Source organism: Magnolia sinica, chromosome 7, assembly GCF_029962835.1.
Source record: "Magnolia sinica isolate HGM2019 chromosome 7, MsV1, whole genome shotgun sequence".
NCBI classification, from domain to species: domain Eukaryota; kingdom Viridiplantae; phylum Streptophyta; class Magnoliopsida; order Magnoliales; family Magnoliaceae; genus Magnolia; species Magnolia sinica.
This window is the reverse complement of record NC_080579.1, coordinates 69,582,251-69,608,599: the sequence shown is the minus strand read 5'-3', so window position 1 is coordinate 69,608,599 and position 26,349 is coordinate 69,582,251. Positions and strand designations below refer to the sequence as shown.

Below are 26,349 nucleotides of genomic sequence, written 5' to 3'. Positions count from 1 at the left end.
GAGAGCTGTTGCCGAGTCCTACCAGAAACAGGTTGCGGAGACCGTTCATCAGCGTGCACAGCAGACTACACGCAGAAACGCACTTGCGTTTGGCTTGAGTTTTTGGGATGGCTGAAAAGGCTTGGTTTAGAACTTTTCTCATGGCTGGGGTCTCGGCTAGGTGGGCTCCACATGAATGGTTCGGATCGCTCATCCGATCAAGGATGATGGGCCACAGGCTGTCCGGAATTTTCGGATTTCTCCGGACTGCGTAAACAAGACGCGTAACGTACCTGCGCTGTTCGGCTGGTGGGGCCCCTGATCGTCGTTATTTGAGAAATCCAACTCGTCTATTAGCTGAGTCACGAAAACTCGGTCGGACATGACCATTTTTGGATCCGCTTATTCGTGGCCATGAACGGTATCACTCCACCGTCCGCCTGCCGTTTGGACGATCAACAGCCGGCCTCCGATGTTTCTTGGAATTCTGCCATCTAGGCGAGGATGATATGGGGCAAGGACTTCTGATGGACGGTCCGGATCGGTCCATTACATCACGGTGGTGGCCCACAAGAAAGAGCCGCAAGCTCTGTTACGGGCTTCCCAGCGGCGGGCGAGAAGGATTCAAATCCTTCTGTCTCTCTGATTCGGTGCTCGTCCACCGAACGTATGTTGTGCACACACACCACTTAAGGCGGGTCCCACCTTGAGGTATATGATATATCCGCTCCGACCATCAGTTATTCCATCTAATTTAAACGGTTGAGACCGAAGATGAGGTGTATCCAGAGATCAGGTGGGCCCCAAATCAGTAATTTGTGGGCTGATTTGTCCGTTGGGCCATTTTCACAGTGCTCCAGGAGCTGAAATTTTACGTGTACGGTTACTTTATGGTCCTCAGGCCACATATGGAGTTTCGAACTGATCGGATGGTGAGAACCCTATGATCTTGCATTCTGGACACTTTTCAGGCCACTTGAGCTTCAATTCCTCGATTTTCTTGGATCCTTGGCGTGCAAATCTATCGATCTTGGTCTCCTAAGGTCCGTCCCATGCTTTAGTGTCATCAGGTCGGTAAATCCATGCTTTTTAGTGTCCTTTCCCAGTCCAAGCTCATGAAGACGCCCTGCATCACAAATACAATTAAATTAGGCTATTAAACGGTGTCATGCTTGTAAATCCATGCAATAAATGGGTCTGATATGCAATATTTGACCCTCAACACAACCCCCAACCAGCATTTTGCTAGTCCCGAGCAAAGTATGCGAAAAAATAAGTTGAGAATTACAGGAGAATTTCTATGAACTCGAGTGATTTTGAAAAACAATCTAGATATTCAGAATTCAACAATTCATGAATGTTGGGCCTTACTCTCTCCTAGACTCAAACACATGGTAAACTTCATTCAAAGTATTAGTCCCTTAATTAGAAATAATCCTAAACATTGAGTTCCACAGATGTAAAGTGTACTCCCAACTTTCAACATTAATATTCAATTCTTTATTTCAGGATATCGTTGGTAATCAACAAGAGAACTCATAATAACCAAAGCTTGCCTCAAAGATCATCTTTTCATTTCTTCAGTTTTTTTTTTTTTTTTTTTTTTTTTTAAACTAAGAAGGGAAATGAAGTCCACACTTATAGGGAGCAAACCTATAGTGAAGATTCTTTGCCTAACCTTTTTCAATGGTATCTCTTCCTTTTAATTGATGTTGACGGGCAATTGTTCAAGTTGGTTCCTTCTATGCTTACTGATCCCCAAATGAACCCTTCAGTTTTAAACTGAAATCTTGATGTGTAAGCGAGATGTGACATGTGAAATCATGACTCAATCAATGTTTACAACTTCTAATCATGGATTAATAATTAAACTTAACTGTGAAATCTAACGAGCAACTGAATCCAAGAGCAGTAAATCACCAACATTCCATATCCTGTGATTCTAAATCGAAGATGGTTGTCAAATCACTTTGAATTCACCAGAAAGTCCAGAAAAAATTTAAAAATTTTCACAATCTCTGCTCAAGACTAGGAACATACTGATTAGGAAGCCTAATCTCCCACCCCCAACCTAAAATCTACATTGTCCTCAATGTAAAAGAAATAAGCATGCAATGCACATGGGACAAAATGAGTAAATGAGAAGTAATGGGAAGATAGTACCTGGATGATGCATAGAGAGACACTTTTCAAGAGATCACAGCCTGGGCACCGATCAGCACGAGAGAAAAGGCAACAAAAATAACACAAAATAAAATCCTATCTATACCACTTTCGTAGGTGCTCTCGATTGCATTTAGCGTATGCAACAAGCCTTTAAACCCCTAGGTTACCCCTAGTGGACGAGTTGTAGTCTCGTGAGGGTTTGCAGTAATGTTACCCACAAACATTGAACTAACTAATGATAAAAATGAAATGAAATGAAGAGCTGGGTTGCCTCCCAGGAGCGCTAAGTTTACGTCTTCAGCCAGACCAAAGCAACTATCATAATCCTATGAAAGCGATAAACCTACCTATACCTCCATCAGACTAGGAGATCAGTCCTGGTAAACAGGATCAGTCAGAGGCATGGACATGTCCTCTGAATCAAATTTCTCGACAAATGGCTTTAAACGATGTCCATTTACTTTAAACTCCTTGTCATTGTCGGGATCTCTTATCTCGACGGCCCCATGAGGATAAGCAGTAACAACAATGTAAGGGCCGGTCCAACGAGATCGAAGCTTACCCGGAAAGAGATGTAATCGAGAATTATACAAAAGGACTTTCTGGCCTGGCGTGAATGATTTTCGTAGAATATGTTGATCATGAAACGCCTTCATCCTGTCCTTGTAAATTCTCGAATTCTCGTATGCGTCGTTCCGGATTTCTTCAAGTTCATTCAACTGCAGTTTGCGTAGCGAGCCAGCGTTGTCTAGATTGAAATTAAGATTTTTGATCGCCCAGTATGCTTTATGTTCCAGCTCCATAGGCAAGTGACAAGCTTTCCCATAGACAAGTCTAAAGGGAGACATTCCAATAGGAGTTTTAAAGGCAGTACGGTATGCCCATAAGGCATCGATCAATCGGATTGACCAATCCTTACGATCAGGGTTAACCGTTTTCTCCAAAATGTGTTTAATTTCCCTATTAGAAATCTCAGCTTGTCCACTTGTCTGTGGATGGTATGGGGTGCTCACCTTATGAGAGATACCGTATTTCTTCATTAAGCTCTCGAATGGTCTATTACAAAAGTGTGAGCCCCCATCACTAATGATGGCTCGAGGCGTTCCGAATCGAGAAAGGATGTTTTCTTTTAGGAATTTAATGACCGTGCGATGGTCATTCTTTCGACACGGAATCGCTTCGACCCATTTAGTGACATAATCTACGGCGAGCAAAATATACAGATTTCCAAACGATTGGGGGAATGGTCCCATGAAATCGATGCCCCAGCAATCAAATGCTTCAATGATAAGAATGGGATTCAAAGGCATCATATTTCGACGGGACAATGCTCCCAATTTCTGACAACGCTCACAAGCTTTGCAAAACTCATGAGTATCCCTAAACATAGTGGGCCAGTAAAAGCCACACTGCAGAATCTTGGCCGTGGTCTTTTTAGCAGAAAAGTGACCACCACAGGCCTCTGAGTGACAGAAGGAGATGATGCTCTGATGCTCATCGTCTGGTACACATCTCCTTAGAATTTGGTCTGGGCAATATTTAAATAAATAAGGATCATCCCAGAAAAAGTTGCGCACCTCGGTGAAAAATTTCTTCTTATCTTGCGCAGTCCACTGTGTCGGTATGGCACCTGTAGCAAGATAATTAGCAATATCAGCAAACCAAGGTGAATGGGAGACTCTGAACAGCTGTTCATCAGGGAACATGTCATTGATATGAGTCGTCTCAAGGGACTCAGAGGTATTAAGGCGAGAAAGGTGATCAGCCACTACGTTCTCTACTCCTTTTTTATCTTTAATTTCCAAATCAAATTCTTGGAGTAGAAGAATCCATCGTATCAAGCGGGGCTTAGAATCATTCTTAGAAAGAAGATGCTTAAGTGCTGCATGATCTGTGTAGATAATAATCTTGGATCCGATCAAGTAGGACCTAAATTTGTCCAAGGCGAACACTACGGCTAAGAGTTCCTTTTCCGTAGTCGAGTAGTTCACTTGGGCAGGATTTAGAGTCCTACTTGCGTAGTGAATGACGTAGGGCTTCTTGTCTTTTCTCTGGCCTAGGACCGCCCCAAGAGCATAATCAGAAGCGTCGCACATAAGCTCAAAAGGAAGGTTCCAGTCGGGTGGCTGCATGATAGGTGCAGTGGTTAATGTGCCTTTAAGCTTGGTGAAAGCTTCCTGGCATTGCTCAGTCCACTCGTACGGAACATCCTTTTGAAGAAGATTACATAATGGATGAGAGAGGAGACTAAAGTCCTTTATGAATCGCCTGTAAAATCCTGCGTGTCCTAAGAAGGATCGCACGTCTCTGATGTTCTTGGGTGGAGGTAGGTTAGAGATAAGATCGATTTTTGCCTTATCTACCTCGATTCCTTTGGACGAGATGATATGTCCAAGGACAATTCCCTTCTGAACCATGAAATGGCACTTCTCCCAATTAAGTACCAGGTTCTTTTCTTCACATCTTTTCAGCACACATTTAAGACTTTCCAAGCACTCGCTGAAAGATGGACCGTAAACAGAGAAATCATCCATGAAGACCTCTAGATATTGCCCCACCATGTCAGAAAAAATACTAAGCATACATCGCTGAAAAGTGGCAGGGGCATTACATAGTCCGAATGGCATCCTTCGATAGGCAAAGGTGCCGTAGGGACATGTAAATGTGGTCTTTTCCTGGTCTTCAGGGGCTATCTCTATCTGGTTGTAGCCCGAATACCCGTCAAGGAAACTGTAATAGGAATGACCAGCTAACCTTTCCAGGATCTGATCAATGAATGGTAAAGGAAAGTGGTCTTTCCTCGTGACGGTATTCAACTTCCTGTAGTCAATGCACATTCTCCAACCAGTAGTGACTCTAGTTGGCACGAGTTCATTATTAGCATTGGCTACGATGGTGATTCCGGACTTCTTAGGGACCACTTGAGTTGGACTCACCCATTGACTATCAGATATAGGGTATATAATACCCACATCCAATAGTTTAAGAACCTCGGCCTTAACCACTTCCTTCATATTTGGATTTAGTCTACGTTGTGGTTGCCGAGCGGTCTTTGCATTATCCTCAAGATATATGTGGTGAGTACAAATCGAGGGATCGATTCCTTTGAGGTCCGCTATCGTCCATCCCAGGGCTCCTTTATGCTCAATGAGAGTAGATATAAGCATACTCTCCTGTTCTTTCTCCAGGTGGGCAGAGATCACCACCGGGTATGTCTCATCTTGACCTAAATATGCATATTTCAAATCAGAGGGCAAAGGTTTTAGGTCAAGCTTCGGCGGCTTGAGGTTAGACGGCAGAGGTACTACATCAGTTTGTGGTAATTCTTCAAATTGTGGCCTCCATCGGTTAACTTTAAGTACCAGTGCAGTATCAAGCAAGGCGCACGTCTCCCTAATCATGTCATCATCAAAATCATGGGAGTGGGCCAGGCACGTCTCTAGATGGTCGGAGGATAAGGTCAGAGGTGTCGTATCTTCCACGAAAGAGTCAATCATGTTAATGTCGTGGAACTCGTCATCATCCTCTGAATTGCTGCCGTTATTGAAAAAAATGTTTGACTCCAATGTCAAATTTCCAAAAGACATAGTCATGATACCATTCCTGCAATTGATAATTGCATTTGACGTGGCAAGGAATGGGCGACCAAGAATGACGGGAATCTGAGTGCTCATGTTATTGATGGGTTCGGTGTCCAGGATGATAAAATCTACAGGGTAGTAAAATCTATCAACTTGGACCAACACATCCTCAATTATCCCTCTTGGTACACGAACAGAGCGATCAGCAAGTTGTAGTGTGGTTAAGGTGGGTTTTAATTCACCCAAACCTAACTGTTTGTATACCGAGTAGGGAATCAGATTGACGCTTGCTCCTAAGTCAAGAAGTGCGTGATCAATTCGATGGTTCCCGATTACACATGATATGGTTGGGCTACCGGGATCCTTGAATTTCTGCGGCACGTCTTGCTTCAGGATGGCACTCACTTTCTCAGTCAAGAAGATTTTTTTTTGAATAATTTTCCGTCGCTTGGTCGTGCATAAGTCTTTTAGGAATTTGGCATATGAAGGTATCTGTTTAACGACATCAAGTAGAGGAATGTTGACTTTCACCTGTTTCAACACCTCTAGGATATCCTGAGAGTTAGAGAGAGGTTTTGGTGAAACCAACCGTTGGGGGAATGGAGCAACTGGCTTCTCTAGAAGTTCCGGTTCTACTTTTTGTGGGGCATCACTGGATCCATCATTGTTGTCCTCTTTTGGTTCTTGAGGCTTTTCGGGCCTAACCGGAAGAGTTTTATCAATGATCTTCCCACTCCTAAGAGTGGTGATGGATTTAGCATGTCCCATCTGATTTGAAGAGCTGGGATCATTATTCTCGTATTGTGGTTTAGGATTGGGGAGAGGTTGTGCAGGAAGCATCCCCTTTTCTATAACCGTCATACGAGAATCTATCTTTTGCATAAAATCTGTAATTCCCCGCATTGCCTGAGCCAGCTCTTGTATGGGATTTTGAACCGGTTCCTCTTGAGGTTTCACTTGATTTGGATTTTGATTGAAGAAACCTGGAGGAGTCGCCGTTTGTCCATTCCTCCAACTAAAGTTTGGATGATTTTTCCAGCCAGGATTGTATGTGTTGGAGTTAGGTCCAGTAAAAGGTCTTTGATAGTTATTTACGGCATTGGCTTGTTCATTCAACACTCCTCGAAAGGCAGGTATTGTAGGACAGTTTTCAGTTGTGTGAATGTTGCAATCACAGATGCCGCAAACAATTTCATTGACCTTTTCCTTCTTTCCTTCCATGGCCTCAACTTTCCTTATGAGCGTAGTCACTTTACACTTGAGATCATCCTCTTCTTTCAAGAGATATAATCCACCTTTCTCTTTTAATTGAGTCGGCCTAGACGTGGTGTTCGACTTTGGGTAATAGTCCCAAGATTATGTTTTTTCAGCCAAACTGTCGAGGTAGTCCCATACCTCGTCGATATCTTTATTAATGAACTCTCCATTACACATTGTCTCGACCATTTGGCGCATGGAAGATGTCAGTCCATCATAGAAAAAATTTGTAATGCGCCACGTTTCAAATCCGTGTTGTGGGCATGAACTGACCAAATCTTTGAACCTTTCCCAACATTGAAAGAATGTTTCATCTTCCTTTTGGGCAAAGTTCATGATCGCTTTTCTAAGGGTAATCGTTTTATGATGTGGGAAGAATTTTTTTATGAATTCCCTCTGCATATCGTTCCATGTGCCAATGGATCTAGGACGCAGTGAATGTAACCACGTCTTAGCTTTCTCTTTTAAGGAAAAAGGAAAGAGTTTCAGCCTAATTGTATCCTCAGATACATTAGGAAAACATAATGTAGCTATAATCTCATCGAACTCTTTCAAATGTAAATATGGACTCTCTGATTCAAGTCCATGGAATTTGGTAAGGAGTTGGATAACTCCTGGCTTGATGTCCATTTGTCCTGTGTTTTCAGGAAAAATCATGCATGAGGGCGTACTCACTCCCGCCGGTTGTAGAAAATCCCGTAAAGTACGAGGCGGGGGTGCCTGTTGCACCTCATTTTCATCCTGGGTATCCTCCACCCTGGGTGGAAGTAGAGGAGGTTGGTCTTCAGCCATAACTTCAGTTAACTCAGGGGATTTCGAGCGGTGTCTAGTCCTGCGATGGATAGTCAACCCCTCAACCAATCCTCCTTCAGTCAAGAGACGTCGAGTGTCGTCACGGGCCCACTTGGGCATGAAAACACTCGCAGCCCTCAATTAAAAACTTAACCCTAAGGAAGGAAAAGAAAAGCTAGAAAGAAAGAGAGAGTTGGAAAGAAATTACCAAATTGAAGTCCTAAGTTAAAAACCTGCAAAATAAAACAAAAATAAGTTAGATTCTAAAAAGACAAATAGCAGTAAATTAATTTCTAAAAGAAGGAATTCTTAAGAGAAAGTGGAGATTTCTAAGATAAATTAAGAAAGATCTAAACTAGAAAGTAGATTATTAAAAGAGAACTGAAAGATAGGAAGTAGGGAAAGAGCTTACCAAATTAGAAATTTCTATCTTAAAGGCCTACAAAATAGGAAGGTTAGTTCCTAAAAAATATTCTAAAAATAAATTAGGAAAATAAATTAGATTCTAAAAGTGCTAGAATTAGAAAATTTCTAAAATTTAAACCCTAATTCTAAAAATATGAAAAAGTAGAGAGATTAGGAAGGAATTACCAATTGAGAAACTTATGTCCAGATCCTATAAAATAGGAAACAAGTTAGTTTTGAACCCAAATAGAAATAAATAAATAAAAACTAAGGTTAGTAAAATCCTAATCTTAAACTAATCCTAAAACCAATTAATTTCAGAAAATCGTAACCGTCAGTCCCCGGCAACGGCGCCAAAAACTTGTTCACACCCCAAGTGCAGGGTTGTGATGTAGTAATAAACTCGGTAAGACCGAGGTCGAATCCACAGGGACTGATACCTGTACGTTATCTGAAACCAAGTAGAACTAGAAATAGACTAAGATGCGATCTAAACAAAAGAATTTAAGAAATAATTATGGAATAATTATCTAAAACTTTAAGGAATTCAGAGGAAGGGAAACTAGGGATTCAGAGGATCCACTTGTAGAGATCAGGGAGATCTTATGCCTGCATCAAGGATTATGGAATTTAAACTGAACTTACTTGATCTGGTTTTCAAGAGATGAAAGGTATATGAATTAGAATGGATTCCATCATCTAACCATGCCCAGGAGACAAAGCAAATAACAGGATTAAACTAATTACCAACCAATCATGAAAGTGAGGAAGGGTACGATCATCCAACCATGCCCATGGGACAATGATGAACAACAGGGCTTCCTGACTTCATAAATATAAAAAGAGGAAAGAAATATTCAAAGCCCTTGCAAGCCCATTGTAATTTCAGTCACAACATGCCATTAAAAACTAAAAATATTCCCATAAAATTAAATCAAGAATAATCTCTTCAATCTTAATCAAAGGGCACCAGCAACATCTCTCCCATCAGGCTACAAGCTTCACCCCTTAGCCCTAGCTAAGAGGTTTAGCCGAGCATGATATGGGTTAAATTCCAACTAAAAAGAAGAAGAATGAAAAAAAACATTAAAGGAAAGAAATAAAATAAAAGAAAAAGGAAAACCTCTTTCTTCCAATCTCCTCAGCCTTTTCTCCTTCTGTTTTCTCCAGCCCCGTCTAGCAGGAATCCCACCTGCTGCTTCTCCCAAAACGTGCAGCCGACCCTCCTTTCGTGCACAGCAGCTGCACTCCTCCCGTGCACAGCAGCAACCCTATACTCTCTGCCAACGTCCAGCAGCAACAGACTTCTGCTCGTTCCAGCCTCCAAACCGAGCCTTTCCACACTGCCCTCTCTCACATCTCTTTCTTTCTTTAATAGCCGTCCTCCGAGAGCTGTTGCCGAGTCCTACCAGAAACAGGTTGCGGAGACCGTTCATCAGCGTGCACAGCAGACTACACGCAGAAACGCACTTGCGTTTGGCTTGAGTTTTTGGGATGGCTGAAAAGGCTTGGTTTAGAACTTTTCTCATGGCTGGGGTCTCGGCTAGGTGGGCTCCACATGAATGGTTCGGATCGCTCATCCGATCAAGGATGATGGGCCACAGGCTGTCCGGAATTTCCGGATTTCTCCGGACTGCGTAAACAGGACGCGTAACGTACCTGCGTTGTTCAGCTGGTGGGGCCCCTGATCGTCGTTATTTGAGAAATCCAACTCGTCTATTAGCTGAGTCACGAAAACTCGGTCGGACATGACCATTTTTGGATCCGCTTATTCGTGGCCATGAACGGTATCACTCCACCGTCCGCCTGCCGTTTGGACGATCAACAGCCGGCCTCCGATGTTTCTTGGAATTCTGCCATCTAGGCGAGGATGATATGGGGCAAGGACTTCTGATGGACGGTCCGGATCGGTCCATTACATCACGGTGGTGGCCCACAAGAAAGAGCCGCAAGCTCTGTTACGGGCTTCCCAGCGGCGGGCGAGAAGGATTCAAATCCTTCTGTCTCTCTGATTCGGTGCTCGTCCACCGAACGTATGTTGTGCACACACACCACTTAAGGCGGGTCCCACCTTGAGGTATATGATATATCCGCTCCGACCATCAGTTATTCCATCTAATTTAAACGGTTGAGACCGAAGATGAGGTGTATCCAGAGATCAGGTGGGCCCCAAATCAGTAATTTGTGGGCTGATTTGTCCGTTGGGCCATTTTCACAGTGCTCCAGGAGCTGAAATTTTACGTGTACGGTTACTTTATGGTCCTCAGGCCACATATGGAGTTTCGAACTGATCGGATGGTGAGAACCCTATGATCTTGCATTCTGGACACTTTTCAGGCCACTTGAGCTTCAATTCCTCGATTTTCTTGGATCCCTTGCGTGCAAATCTATCGATCTTGGTCTCCTAAGGTCCGTCCCATGCTTTAGTGTCATCAGATCGGTAAATCCATGCTTTTTAGTGTCCTTTCCCAGTCCAAGCTCATGAAGACGCCCTGCATCACAAATACAATTAAATTAGGCTATTAAACGGTGTCATGCTTGTAAATCCATGCAATAAATGGGTCTGATATGCAATATTTGACCCTCAACACACAAGGCTCTCGATCATGTCCACTTCAAATATGTCATCCAAATCTGAGGGTTGTTGTCCTGCATTAAAAACATTGAGTTTAATATTCATGTTACCAAAGGACAATTTCATAACTCCATTCCTGCAATTGATAATAGCATTAGATGTGGCCAAAAATGGATGACCCAAAATGACTGGGATCTGACTATGAAGATTCTGGACAGGCTGAGTATCTATAACTATGAAATCCACTGGAAAATAAAAGTTATCAACCTGGATTAACACATCTTCAATAACACCCCGGGGCACCTTAACAGATCTATCAGCTAGTTGTAATGTTACCTTAGTCGGTTTCAACTCACCAAGTCCTAGCTGCTCATAAACCGAATATGGTAACAAATTGACACTCACCCCTAAATCAAGTAATGCCTTCCCGATCTTATGATCTCCTATGCCGCAAGAAATGGTGGGAGCTCCTGGATCCCTAAATTTAGGAGGGGTGTTATGTTGAATCATGGAGCTGAGCTGCTCTGCAAGGAAGACTTTCTTATGAACATTCTGCTTACGCTTTTGAGTGCATAAATCTTTAAGAAACTTAGCGTAAGCAGGGACTTGCTTGATAGCGTCAAGCAACGGGATGTTGACTTGCACTTTTTGAAACACATCCAAGATTTCATCAAAGTTATTTCTTTTCTTTATTAGTGCCAGACGTTGAGGAAAGGGTGCTTTGGGCACATAAGGTGGCACATTAGTGGCTCTTGGAGAGTCAGAGAGCTTTTGGACTTTGGATGCATTGGTATGGCTCTCTGCTTCATCTTGATCTTCTGTTTTAGAATTTGATTCATCCCCAGGCATCTCTATTCTGTTATCAATCTGCTTGCCTGACCTAAGGGTAGTGATCGATTTGGCCTGTTCATGATATTGCCCTTGGTTGGAATTAGAGCCAATCTCATATTGTCCCTTTGGATTAGCCTCAGGTTGGCTAGGGAACTTGCCCTTCTCTCTCTCACTCAATGTGGCAGCTAGTTGACCCATTTGTACTTCCAACTTGGCAATGGATTGTGCATTTGCATGTAAGCTTTGCTGGTTGGCCAGTAAGGTTTGTTGGGTGTCTTTTTGGAATTGGAGAGAACTCTGCATGAAAAGATGGAGTGTATCCTCAAGAGATGGTTTCCTTGATTGTGTAGGCAGTTGTTGATATTGTGGAAACTGTTGAGGTTGTTGACTGCCAACTTGGAGGTGCGGTTGCATGGGAGGATTTCCAGATGGTCCTCCTTGTTGTGGTCCTTTTACCCAAGAGAAATTTGGATGTGTAGCCCACCCTGGGTTGTATGTGTTCGAGTAAGGATCATTCCCAGATTTTTGAAAAGTGTTCATAGCATGAACTTGTTCAGAGAGAAGTTCTGGGAATGCTGCACCAGATGGACAAGACTGCATAGGATGGGCAGGACTAGAACATGTGGCATATGCCTCGACTTGAGCTGTTTGTGGTGGTCCATTATTTAATACCAGAGCATCAACTTTCTTTGTCAGGTTATCAAGCTTGGCGCTCAGCTCTGGTATGACTCCTATCTCATATATACCACCTCTCTTTTGTGGTTGGGGACTTCTGTCACCTTTATTTGAATAATCCCATTGCTGGGAATTTTCGCACAAGGTTTCAAAGAAGTTCCACGCTTCGACATCACTTTTGGTCATGAATGACCCTCCACTAGTGGCATCAACCATGCGACGGTTCTGGGGTGTCAGACCGTCATAGAAGTATTGAACTTGTTGCCACTTCTCAAAACCATGGTGAGGACATTTAAGAAGCAAGTCCTTCCATCTTTCCCAACATTCATGAAAGTGCTCGCCCTCTTTTTGTGTGAAGTTAGTAATTTCTCTACGGAGGGCATTGGTTTTGTGAACGGGGAAGAACTTGTTTAAGAACTTCTTAGACAGTTGGTCCCATGTAGTGATAGATCCAACTTCTAGAGAATTCAACCATGCTTTCGCCTTATCCTTCAAAGAAAAAGGAAACAGGCGTAGGCGGATCGAATCGTCTGAGAAGTTTTGGAACTTAAAGGTGGAGCAAATGTTTAAGAATTCTTTCACATGATGATATGGGTCCTCCTTGTCCAATCCATAAAAGGATGGCAACAATTGTATGACTCCAGGTTTAAGTTCAAAGTGTGCTGCCGTAGTGGTTGGCAACACTATGCATGAAGGCGCATTAAATTGGACAGGAGCTGAATAATCTTTGAGAGCTTTAACTTCAGTCTCATTCGCCATTTCAACAGGATTATTTCTCAATCTTTCACGAATTGTTCTTTCAATCTCAGGATCAAACGGTGCTAGTTCTATATTCAGGGATCTACGTCCTAGCATAAACTATGTTATCAATATAAGAAAGAAAACTAAACTAAGATGCAACCTAAGATGAATTAAAACTAAAGGAAAAAGTTATGAATTCCTAAAAACAAGAGAAAGCTATGTAAACGAGAATTGGAAAGAAGAACCCGAGAAAAGGAGATGATGAATGTCTGAAGATTTGAGAGCTCCTCCTTTTGAAGACAATATTATTTAGCAGCTTCCTTAATTCCTGTAAACAAAAAGAAAACAAAAATAAATTAAATTTACTAAAATAATGCTAGAAAAAAAAATCCTAAACAACGGTTAATTTCTAAAAAAAAAAAAAGGTTTGTAATCTTAGAAATAAAAACTAAGTTAGTTTCTAAAAAGGGAAAAAATTTCTAAAACTAGAAAATAGAAAGTTACTTGAAAGAAGAATCAGAATCTAGAATTAGAAAATAGGAAATTTCTAAAAAATAAAATAGCCTAGAAATAGAAACTTTCTAAAAATAAAAATAAAACCTTAATTCTAAAAATAGAAATTAGAAAGAAAAATAGAAAATTTGGAAAGAGATTACCAAATTAGTAGTTTATGTCAAGTCCCTACAAAACAGGAAATAGGTTAGTTTCTAAAAAATTTAACCTAAAGGTAGTAAAAAACCTAAGACTATGAATTATGATAAGGGAGAATCTTAAATCCAATTGGACCGAAACAGTCCCCGGCAACGGCGCCAAAAACTTGATGTTTTATTTAAACCAACATGATTTAAATAATTTTTAAACTCGCAAGTATACGAATCAGATGTAGATACGGTACGTATTACGAGATCGTTCCCACGAGGACTGGTCGTCACAATTCAAATCTATGATTCTCCTTAACTAATCCAACAAATAATGGAATGAATTACTAAGCACAATTTTATGAAAAACAATTAATTAAGAACAGGGAAGAAAATTCAATCAGAGAGAGAGCACTAGGACTTTCGAATCCACCCCTAATTATCCTAACCCTTGTTTTGTCTGTTTATTCACCTTGATCTAGATTGATACCACTTATACAGAGAAAGCACAATCTGTGTCCTTAATCGGCATACAGAATGTCTAATTCCTTTAAGCAATGCCATGAATAACACATCCCATGTCCTTGGTCGGGCACATGGAATGTATAGTTCATTAAAGCACCCTGTTTCTTCCTTTATAGGAAACTTGTTCTTGATCAGACACAAGCACCTATAATAAGCATCCCAACAACATCCATATATATACTTTAATCAAGTTCATAGATGGAGAAGTATAGAATTTAACCAATCAAGCCCACTTAGAGAAAGAAACAAATTAATTAATATTCAAAGTGAATTCAACCAATACAAGAACTAATCAAATTAGGGGCTTCATCTCAGCCCTAGCTGAAAGATTAGTGACCCATAAAATCCATTAAATAGATGAAATAAAATTCATAAAAATAAGGAACATCAAACCGATCGATCTCCCTCTTCTTTCTTCTCTTTCTTCTCTTTCTTCTCTCCCTTGCTCTAGGTCTCAAATTCCCTGGCTCTCCTCCTCAATCTCTGGTCCTCTGGAACGAGCTCTCTTTCCTCTTTCTTATAGCAATTTAGGCGGTGGAGAGACGTGCTGGAAACGCTGTCGCAGCAGCAGCCGCGTTCAGACTCTCTTTCCGCAGCCAAGATCAAATGCAAAACAGCCCTCTTTCCTCACTCGATTTCCAAATAAATACCGTCCCTTAGGACATTTTCCAGTCTTCTACATGATGGACGGATTAGATCTTCCATCTGATCAAGTGTAGTGGGCCACAACAGGTGCGAAAATCGGACAGCGTCCGGCGTGCGTAAACAGGGATTACACTGTTCGCGCTGCGACATTGGTGGAGCCCACTTTGTTGCTGTATAGATAAATCCAAGCCGTCCATTGGATGCAGCACACAATTTCGAACGAGAATGGACTGTTTTCACTGTCTGCTGATGCGGCCCACGTGATTTCGCTTCTTGCCATCCATTCTGCTTTTGAACGGTTAAAAACCGATCTCTATTGCCATCTGAAATAACGCCACCTAGGCGATGATAATATCGGCATTTATGGTCTAATAGACGGTCCAGATTGGACCCACGAGTCGTGATGGTGGCCCACAACAGGAGACCGCAAGTCCCTGTTTCTGTGAAGCCGAAAACGGCAACTTCCGTTTTCTTTTAAAATTCGTCGGTATGCACGGCTGGTGTGCGTCCGCACTGTGTGCATGCAGTGCACATGTGAGGTCCATCATGATGTATGCACCAAATCTCCTCCATCCATATGATTCCCCATATAATTTACAGCGTTGATACCAAAGATGAGCCATGTCCAGGGACCAGGTGGGCCCCACTTAAGGAATTAAAGGGCTGATCTGGCCGTTGGGCCACTTCTCGAGATATCCAATGGTTGAAATTTAATATGTACGATTTATTTATGGCCTCCAGGCTATGCATGAAGTTTCAAGTCAATCGGATGGCGGGAACCATGTGATCTTGCATTCTGGACCATTTTCGGGCCTTTTTAATGTGAACGGCTTGATTTCCCTGGATCCCAGGCGTGTAAAATCTTCATTATTAGTTCTCTGGAGTCCATCCCATGCTCTGGAGACTTTGGATCATGAAATCCATGCCTTTAACATCAATTTTCAATACACACTCCTGATTTCATCCTGTAATAAAAACACGAGTAAAACACTCCATTAAGCCTCATCATGTACGTCAATTTAGGCAATTACTGGGGTCTGATATGCAATATTTGACCCTGATCAGAGAGGGTCAAATAATGATGTTTTATTTAAACTTGATGTTTTATTTAAACCAACATGATTTAAATGATTTTTAAACTCGCAAGTATACGAATCAGATGTAGATACGGTACGTATTACGAGATCGTTCCCACGAGGACTGGTCGTCACAATTCAAATCTATGATTCTCCTTAACTAATCCAACAAATAATGGAATGAATTACTAAGCACAATTTTATGAAAAATAATTAATTAAGAACAGGGAAGAAAATTCAATCAGAGAGAGAGCACTAGGACTTTCGAATCCACTCTTAATTATCCTAACCCTTGTTTTGTCTGTTTATTCACCTTGATCTAGATTGATACCACTTATACAGAGAAAGCACAATCTGTGTCCTTAATCGGCATACAGAATGTCTAATTCCTTTAAGCAATGCCATGAATAACACATCCCATGTCCTTGGTCGGGCACATGGGATGTGTTATTCATGGCATTGCTTAAAGGAATTAGACATTCTGTATGCCGATTAAGGACATAGATTGTGCTTTCTCTGTATAAGTGGTATCAATCTAGATCAAGGTGAATAAACAGACAAAACAAGGGTTAGGATAATTAGGGGTGGATTCGAAAGTCCTAGTGCTCTCTCTCTGATATTGGGAGTGGAGTAGTTGTGTGGCTATATTTCTGAACAGTTAGTGTACACACAAGTGAACCACTATAACTTCTGGTCTTGTGGTGGATGGTTAATTGTGGCACTGTGTGAATGTTGTAATTTCCTTTTAAGCATTTGTGGAGAATGTTGTAATCTCTTTTATGCAAGTGTGAGAATGCTGTAATAACTTAGTTATTTTCTTTGCTATTCTTATTCTTTATTCCTCTATATCGGTTTGAGTTTTTGATACGCAGACCGTTCTAGAAATCAGGTTGTCCTACCATAAGCCATTGGTTTTTTATGTAAGGTTGTCCTTAGAACAACATTTGTATCAACCTCTCAATACTTGTACATTTGAGGTTGTTATTCATTTATGCTATGTAGGATTGTTTAATGCTATCTTTATTTATATTTGTTTGAATTTAACATTTAATTTTTAATTTGGCATAGTCCTATTCACCTCCCCCTCCCCCTCCCTCCTCTCTAAGACTCTTAGCTCAGCCTTTTCAAGTAGTATCAGAGCCTAATAGATTGCTTTAATTTTTTGGATTAATTTCCTGAGCTAATCGATATGAGCTTTTTGAGATGTCAAATTTTGATAACCTTTCAATCACTAGGCCTCCACCATTTGATGGCTCCAATTATGCCTATTGGAAAGCCAGAATGAGGATTTTCTTAAAATCCATGGATTAGAGTGTGTGGTAAGCCACAGTGACCAATTGGACCCCTCCAACCACTGAAGTAACTAGTTTCGATGGATCTAAAACTGTAAAAGTTGCACCTTACTTTCCTTGGACTGCTCTTTAGAAAAGTGAGAGTAGTGTCAATGCAAAGGCTCTAAATGCAATTACTTGCGCACTATCACTGGATGAATTCAAGAGAATTATATCCTGTAGTACTGCAAAGCAAGCCTGGGATATTTTAGAAATGATACGAGGGAACAACAATTGTCAAGAAATCTAAAGTCCAAATTCTCACAACCAAATTTGAGGAAATACATATGAAAGAAAGTGAAAATTTCATGGACTTTTATATAAGATTGAATGACATTGTCAACTCTATATAGGATCTTGGTAATAGAATCCCAGAAAGTAAAGTCTGTGCAAAGATAATATGCTCACTGCCTGAACAGTTCAATTCAAAGGTAACTGCGATCCAAGAACTTCATGATACAAATAATATGAGGGTAGAAGAATTGGTTAGTTCCTTACAGACCTATGAGCTAAATTTTAAAGCTCCTAAAGTTAAATACATCACCCTTAAATCTTCTAAAAGCATTTCTCACGAAAATAATAATAATTCTGATTTAGAAAATTCTGAAGATGATATGGCCCTTTTAGCTAAAAAGTTTTACAAGATTTTTAAAAGTAAAAAGAGGGTTGATGTTCAAAAATCTACTGAAAAGAAAAGATCTAGATCTAAAACTTGAAAATCTTTAAAAGACAGCCAATGTTACAACTGCCATGAATATGGGCATCTAGCAAACAAATGTCCTAAAAAGGACAAACCTAAAAAGAAAGGTATGTTGGCTACTTGGGATGAATCTTCCTACTCTAAAGCCTCTTCTGAGTCAGAAGATTCTGAAACCGAGTCGGGTAATGAAGTTAAAGCCCTTATGACTCTAGCCAAGTTCATTTTTTCAGATAATGATGATTCAACTAGTGAAGAAAATCTGAATAGTGACCATGAAAACGAAGAACACCTTCAAGATGCTTATAATGCCCTATACAAGGAAAGTTGCAAAATTACTTTAAAGCTAAAACTTTAGAAAGAAAAGTTTTCAAAAATAAAAGAAAATTTTGATAATCTAGTCTTAGAAAAATCACTCATTTCAGATTTCTTTAAAAAAACTAAGTGCGACTTAGATTTCAAAACCTCCCAAGTTGTTAACTTAAAATCTGAAAATGAAAAGTTAAAACTAGAAGTCTCTTCACTTTTGAGTTTGAAAGACATATGGAGGTATGCCCAAGGTGATCCTAAATTAGAAAAACTGTTATCCGGATCCAGAAAATGTAGTGATCGATCTACTTTGGGCTATGATAAAAGCATTCCTCCTAAGAATAAAATACTCTACCCAAATTTGTGAAAGGGGAGTCTTCTAACTTAAAAGGGAAAAGTCTGAATCAAAATTATTCTAAAAATGCCAAGACTTTTCAAAACTTAAAACTTGAAAGCAACCATATCAACTATAAAAATCAGAATCATAATCCTTTAGCTAAGAAAATTGTTGATTTACTTAAGGAGCTCTTAAAATCTAACTCAGTGGGTCAGTCTTATAACAACTACAAACATAAGAAAACCAACTATACTCCTAAAACCAAAATTGTAATAAAATGGGTCCCTAAGGTTACTTATTTGGTTGCCCATACCGCTTTCAAAGCTTCGAGCCATTCAAAGTGGTACCTAAACAGTGGTTACTCCAGACATATGATAGGTGACAAAGGTCTATTCACCAATCTTTAAGACCTGACTGATGGTTCAGTCACATTTGGTGATGGTAGCAATTGCAGAATTATTGGCCAAGGTACGGTTCAACTCTTTAACCTCTCTCTATTTGAGAATATTTTATATGTAAAAGGGTTAAAACATAATTTATTAAGCATCTCTCAAATATGCGATAATAATCATAGTATAAAATTCACCAACCAAGGGTGTGAAATTTTAAATAAAAATGGTTCTGTAATATTAACTGGTCGCGGAACTTCTGAGAACTACTACATTGTTAATGATTTAAGCTCATATAATCTATCGTGTTACATGGTCCATATTGATGAAACCGAATTATGGCATAAATGCCTCGGACATGTACACTACCACAACTTATATAGATTGAGTAAAAGAGAACTGATAAGAGGTCTACCGAAAATACAGAAAGTAGAAAAAATATGTGGTGTATGCCAGATTGGTAAACAAACCAGGAGTACTCACAAAAAGGTGAACTCCAAAGCCACATCTAAACCACTAGAACTTCTCCACATGGATCTCATTGGACCAACTAGAACGGAGAGTCGATGTGGCAAGAAGTACATTCTGCTGATAGTAGATGACTTTACCAGATATACTTAGGTAGTTTTCTTAAGAGACAAATCAGAAACTCTCGATGAAGTAAAAAGGGTACTTAAACGTATCCAAACAGAAAAAGAATTACAAGTCTCTAAGATCCGTAGTGATCATAGTTCAGAATTTGAAAATAGCGATTTTGAGAAATTTTGCAATGATCAGGGAATATCACATGAATTTTTTAAAACACAAAAATAAAATGGTGTAGCAGAAAGAAAAAATAGAGTGCTTTAAGAAATGGCAAATGTAATGCTAAATAGTATGAAGCTTCCTAAAAATCTTTTAGCTGAAGCTGTAAATACTGCTTGTTATATAATCAACCGCATTTACACTAGAAAATCAAATGGTAAAACGACTTATGAAATGTGGTTTGATAAGAAGCCTACTGCCAAATACTTTCGAGTTTTCGGCAGCAAGTACTACATTTTACGTGACCGAAAAAATCTAGGTAAATTTGACAGCAAAAGTGATGAAGGGATATTTTTAGGGTATACTCTGAATAGCCGAGCGTATTGGGTTCTTAACAAGAGGACTAGTGTAATTTAAGAGTCCATTAATGTGGTTATAGACGATCACTTGAATACACCTGCTTTAAGTTCAGAAAATAATGAAGTTCTTTTAATTGATAAACCAGACTCTTCATCAAGTCAAAATAACACTGAACTGAGAACTGTTAAAGACCATCCATCTAATCAAATCCTTGGAAATCCTCTCACTGGTGTGCGCACTCATAAATAACTTGAAGATATGTGTAACTACGATGAAGTGTGATCTAACAGTGAGTGTACCAATAAGCTAACCAAAAAATGTGTCCTTTATATCTCAAATAGAACCAGCTAAAGTAAAAGAAGCTCTTACTAACGAAAACTGGATCGTAGTGATGCAAGAAGAGCTCAATCAGTTTGTAAGAAATGATGTTTGGTACTTAGTTCCAAGACCAAAAGATAAACACACTATCAAAACAAAATAGATTTTCAAAAATAAGTCTGATGAACTTGGTAATATTATTAGAAATAAGGTTAGGCTGGTTGTACAAGGGTTCACTCAAATTGAAGGTATCGATTATGATAAGACCTTTGCCCCAATAGCTCGTCTTGAATCAATCAGACTATTCATATCCATTGCGTGCTTTAGAAAGTTTAAAATATACTAAATGCATGTAAAGAGTGCATTCTTAAATGGTGATTTACATGAAGAAGTGTATGTTAAACAACCAATAGATTTTGAAGACCCTAAGTATGCTAATCATGTCTACCGCCTAAAAAAGGCACTTTACGGTTTGAAACAAGCTCCCAGGGCATGGTATGAAAAGTTAACTAAGTTTCTACTATAATGGGAAGTGTTGATAAGACATTGTTTGTAAAGAAACATAATGATCACATACTAATAGTGTAAATCTATGTTGATGATATTATCTATGGTCTACATATGCTAACATGACTGTTGATTTTGCAAATCTTATGAAGTCTAAATTTGAAATGAGCATGGTTGGAGAACTATACTATTTCCTAGGGTTGCAAGTCAAACAACTACCTGATGGTTTCTTTATTTCTCAAACCAAATATGCTCTGAACTTAGTTAGAAAGTTTAGATTTGAAAGTGGAAAAAATTTTGATACTCCAATGAGTACTACTCTAAAACTCTCTAAGGATTCAACAGGTAAGAGTGTGGATCCTAAATTGTATCACAGTATGATAAGTAGTTTACTTTATTTAACTGCGAGCCGACCTGATATTGCATTCAGCGTTGGAATTTATGTTAGATATCAATCGGACCCTAAAGAGTCACATCTGATAGTTGTTAAGTGTATTTTGCGATATGTCTCTAGTTCAACAAATCTTGGTCTCTAGTATCCACATGATACTAGTGTGCAATTAGCTGGTTACACGGATGTTGATTGGGCTGGTAATATTGATGATCGTAAATCAACCAGCGGTGGTTGTTTCTATGTAGGGAACTATTTAGTTTCTTGGCTAAGTAAGAAACAAAGTTTCGTATCACTCTCCACAGCTGAGGCTGAATATATAGCTGCTAGTAATGCATGTACTTAGCTTGTGAGGATGAAAAGAATGATAAGCGATTACGGAATTACGCAAGAATCCATGGTTTTATATTGTGATAATTTTAGCGCAATCAAAATCTCTAAAAATCTAATCCAGTATTCACGAACCAAGCATATTGACATTAGATATCACTATATTCATGAATTATTGCAAGACAAGTCAATTTCTTTGAATTATATTCCGACTGAGACTCAACTTGCAGACACATTCACAAAACCGCTCGACAAAAGCAGGTCTGCTAAATTGAAATTTGATCTTGGAATGTGCAATATGAATTGATGATTCATGTCTTTCTGTATTATAATGTATATAAGTATTATGTTGAATTTTTTAGAATTTAAATTTTATGTAAAATTGCACATTTTGTGTTGTGCACGACCGTCAAGTACATACTCGACCAGTCGTGGCACGACCGGTCGAGCATGTACTTGACCCATCGTGAAACACGGGTTTGACCTTTTAATTGGGAAAAAATCACTTTTTTCTTCGTTTGGGTCTTCTTCTTCAACGAGCCCTACCTCGACCGGTCGAACCCATCTTCGATTCCTCCGTGGGTAGTGCATTATTTTTATTTTTCTTCTAGATTTAAGTCCTTTACACTTCATTTTCTTCATTTATATGGTTTATTTCATGTTTTATGATTGATTTGGGAGTTTCTATCAAAAAATCTGATCTACAAGAAACCCATCTTGCCTCCTTAATACTCTTTTTATTCCTTAATTTTTGTATTACAATGGAGGGTAGAACCAAAAAGAAAGGATCTCATGGTCCCTCTTCATCTCATTCGGCTCCTATCACAGTATGCCATCTTCGGTCACCCGAGGATGATCCCGAGCATGTGCGGGATATTCGGTTGCGCAATGTGATAGTAGAACGGACTGTTAATCCTGATCATTTGGCTTCATTTGGTGTTATTCCTCTCATCCAGTCTATAAGATGGGATAGCATACTTCATTGAGGTGGGCCAGCATACCACTCCATTGCACAGGCTATGTATGCTTGCATTATTGACTTTTCATCTGAAAATCTGACATTTACTATTACGACCAGAGAAGGTCCAATTGATGTGGACCGTCATCTTATTTCTGAATTAATGGATATACCTGTCAATGATGAAGGTATTCCTATTAGTTCTCTTGTGGCCAAACCTTCTGAATCTGCGAAGTGAATGCTCACTAGAGATTTGTGTAATATGGATGCGGAATGGAGTACTGGGAATGGGCTTGCTTCCAAGTTTATGTTACCTAGATACAGAATTCTTCATAGGATTTTCATTTCAAATATCTATCCTTGATCTAGTAACAAAACCGAACTTACTACATTCATGGTTCGTATTCTTTATTCTATCATTTCTCGAGTCTCTGTCTGTCTTCCTTCTCTGATTTGTTATCTTATGATTCAGTTCCGTCTCCACCTAGGTCATAGTGATATATTCTTTACTTATCTTTTGACTATTTTAACCACCCATAGTTTAGTAGCTATGCCTGTTGAAGAAGCTCCCATTCAACACCTACCTTTCAACAACTCTAACATTAACAAGATGAATTTGAAGTTGGCCACAGGCCAAGTTAATATGGGTGCTAGTGGAGCTACTGAAGCAAATGAAGAGGAGGGTGATTTGCCTCCAGATGATATTAATATGGATGACCTCTTTGATGAAATAAAATCTAATTCTATTGTTGATCCTGATTATCAGCCATCTGATTTTGATGTGCGTTTGCGCTCACTTAAGGAGAAGGTTGAAAGTATGAATGTGTCCCATGAAATGCAATTTAAATATGTGGGCAAATATCTTAGGAGCATTAATAAGGGGACTTCATCAAATTGATCCTTCCATACCTGCTCCTTCTTCTGGTTCGAATTGGTTTATGAGTAGCGGATATGTAATAACTTTTAAATACTTGAATTTCTCTTGTTTTATGTGCTTGGACATGCTTTCTTATTGTTATGAAGTTGGTTAACTGGTTATCTTGCTCTTATCTTCTCTTATTACTCATTTTACTTCCTTATTTATTTACTTTCATACTCATTTATCGGTTCTGTCCTTTATCATCTTATGACAAAAAGGGGGGAAATTTTATTATGTCATAATTATTTCATTATGATGAATGTGAAACTGTGGATGTGGTGGATGTGGATAGGTTGCAATTTTTATTTTTATTTTTTGTTGTTGTATGGTATTAAGGGGGAGTATTGATGAGTATTTATACATATTGGTTTAGTATTGATGCATATTGGTTTAACCAGGTTGTAACTGGTGCATGATTGTTTAACCAGGTTGTAACTGGTGCATGAATCTTTAACCAGGTTGTCACTGGTGCATGATTCTTTATTGTGTGTTTTATACTTATCTTATTTTAATGTAGTGTGTTTTATCAGAAATTTAACAAAGGGGTAGATTGTAAATGCAATGTTTTCTAGCTCCTATGATTGTCAAATTTTGTAGTGCCAAAACCTCTTAGAATCTGTATCTTGTGTAGCTTATCTTCATGTTCAAGATCATGCAATCCATGTACAAGAACAAAGGTCTTTACCTTAAGAATTTTAAATGTAAGAACAAGATATTCACAAGTTCAAGTACAACATCGAAGTGATAGATCAAGCTTTCAAGCTTCAACCTATGTCAAGACAAAGTGCTTTACTTTGAAACTCAAAGCTCAAGGTGAAATTCAAGCTTCAAGGTACTTCAAGTTCAAGCTTCAAAGTACTTCAAGTTTAAGATTCAAAGTAAGTCAAGATGTCAAGCTTCATGTACTTTAAGAGCAACTATCAACTAAAGCGAATGATGACTCAATGTTCAAATATCACTTATAAGGTATGATTGACCCTAGATTGACCATAAGCTAGGTCATATTGATTGCATACTTAAATTGGGTCACTATATAGTTTTATAGACTGTTTCTCGACTAGTCTTAGCCTATGTTTGACTAGTCCTAGTACTGGTTCGACCAGTCCAAGAATTTCCTCGACCTGTCCAAGGTTTGTTACTAATTTTCGGGATTTTCTGTTATAGCCTCAACCAGTCCTGGAGACTGCTTGACCAATCGAGTGAACAGTGCTTTACCAGTCGAGCAGGCTCGACTCAAAGTCCAACAACCATTTTTAGTTCCACACGACTAGTCATGAGCATGGCTCGACCGGTCGTGAAGGCCACTCGACCAGTCGTGCAGGCTATTCGACCAGTCGTGAAACGACTTTATCTTATCGTTCCCAAAATTTTAAAAGTTTGTTGGTCCTTCGACCAGTCGAGCTGACCTCTGGGCCAGTCGAGTGAACATTTTCTGCACTTATAAATAAAGCACGATTTTCAGAGTTTGATAAAACATTCAAGAAAAATCAAGACACCATTCTGAGAGATAAGTTTGTGATATGCTTAAGCTATTTAGTGCTCATTTAATATTATCTTTAATTTAGTTTTTTACATTTAATTTTGATATTCTACATTTCAATCTTATTTGAAGAAGGGATTTAAGTTTTTCCCCTTTCTTGAAATCAAAATCAAATCAAGCTAGCCTAAAGTGATTTAATCTAAAAATCATTTAGAACCTAGAACCTTTTCATAAGTGAGTGTAAACATTGAACATCTACATTGAACTTATACTCCGAATTGGTTCTACCGGGCTTCATCAAAGGAGAATATCCAAATAAGTATTTTACAATTCTTGTAAATTTCTTTTTGGTTTTTGTGCCAGAAAAATCTCTCTTTCTTTTTTGGTTTGTCTGAGGAGATCCAAAAAACTCAGAGTGTAGGGTTTTTAAATTGTATAAGCCCACTTGAAAGACACAATTGTGAAGGTTTTAACTGAAACCTTGAAAAACCTATTTCATAGTGAACGCCAATATCCACTGTATGAGGATATTGGGAGTGGAGTAGTTGTGTGGCTGTTTTTCTAAACAGTTGGTGTACACACAAGCGAACCACTATAATTTCTGGTCTTATGGTGGATGGTTGATTGTGGCACTGTGTGAATGTTGTAATTTCCTTTTAAGCATTTGTGGAGAATGTTGTAATCTCTTTTGTGCAAGTGTGGGAATGCTGTAATAGCTTAGTTATTTTCTTTGCTATTTTTATTCTTTATTCCTCTGTATCAGTTTGAGTTTTTGATACACAGACCATTCTGAAAATCAGGTTGTCCTACCATAAGCCATTAGTTTTTGGTGTAAGGTTGTCCTTAGAATAACATCTGTATCAACCTCTCAATACTTGTACATTTGATGTTGTTATTCATTTCTGCTTTGTGGGATTGTTTAGTGCTATCTTTATTTATATTTGTTTAAATTCCGCATTTAATTTTTAATTTGGCATAATCCTATTCACCCCCCCCCCCCCCCCCTAGGACTCTTAGCTCGGCCTTTTCAGTACCGTCATTTGAGAAAGATAAGCTGGACCAAAGGGCTAAAAGTACATCTTTATCGGCTATGGTGGTGGAGTGAAGGGGTATGAGATATATGATTGGGTCCTACGAAAAATCATCCTTACTCATAACGTCAAATTCGACGAATGATCATTATTCCGTAAGGATGAACACAAGGAAATGAAAAGTTGGTTGTGAACGTTCAATTAGACAGTGATGACACATAGACTGATACCGAGACATAAACATAGTATAAGAGCAAGTAGAGCAGCCACCTATGAGAAAGAATCTATCAAAGGATCATAGGTTACCGACGAGATACAAGGATGACTCAAATGTCATATTTGCTCTTATTACGGATGAGGGG

At 39.2% G+C, this 26,349-nt stretch overlaps 2 non-coding genes across 2 annotated transcripts; both read left to right on the top strand.

Moving 5' to 3' along the window:
* Positions 1–7,230: 7,230 nt before the first annotated feature.
* Positions 7,231–7,337, top strand: LOC131252207 (small nucleolar RNA R71). The gene has a single exon (XR_009174239.1). It is a non-coding gene; the product is annotated as a small nucleolar RNA R71 (small nucleolar RNA).
* Positions 7,338–12,535: 5,198 nt separating this feature from the next.
* LOC131252230 (small nucleolar RNA R71) lies at positions 12,536–12,642 on the top strand. The gene has a single exon (XR_009174265.1). It is a non-coding gene; the product is annotated as a small nucleolar RNA R71 (small nucleolar RNA).
* Positions 12,643–26,349: the final 13,707 nt, after the last annotated feature.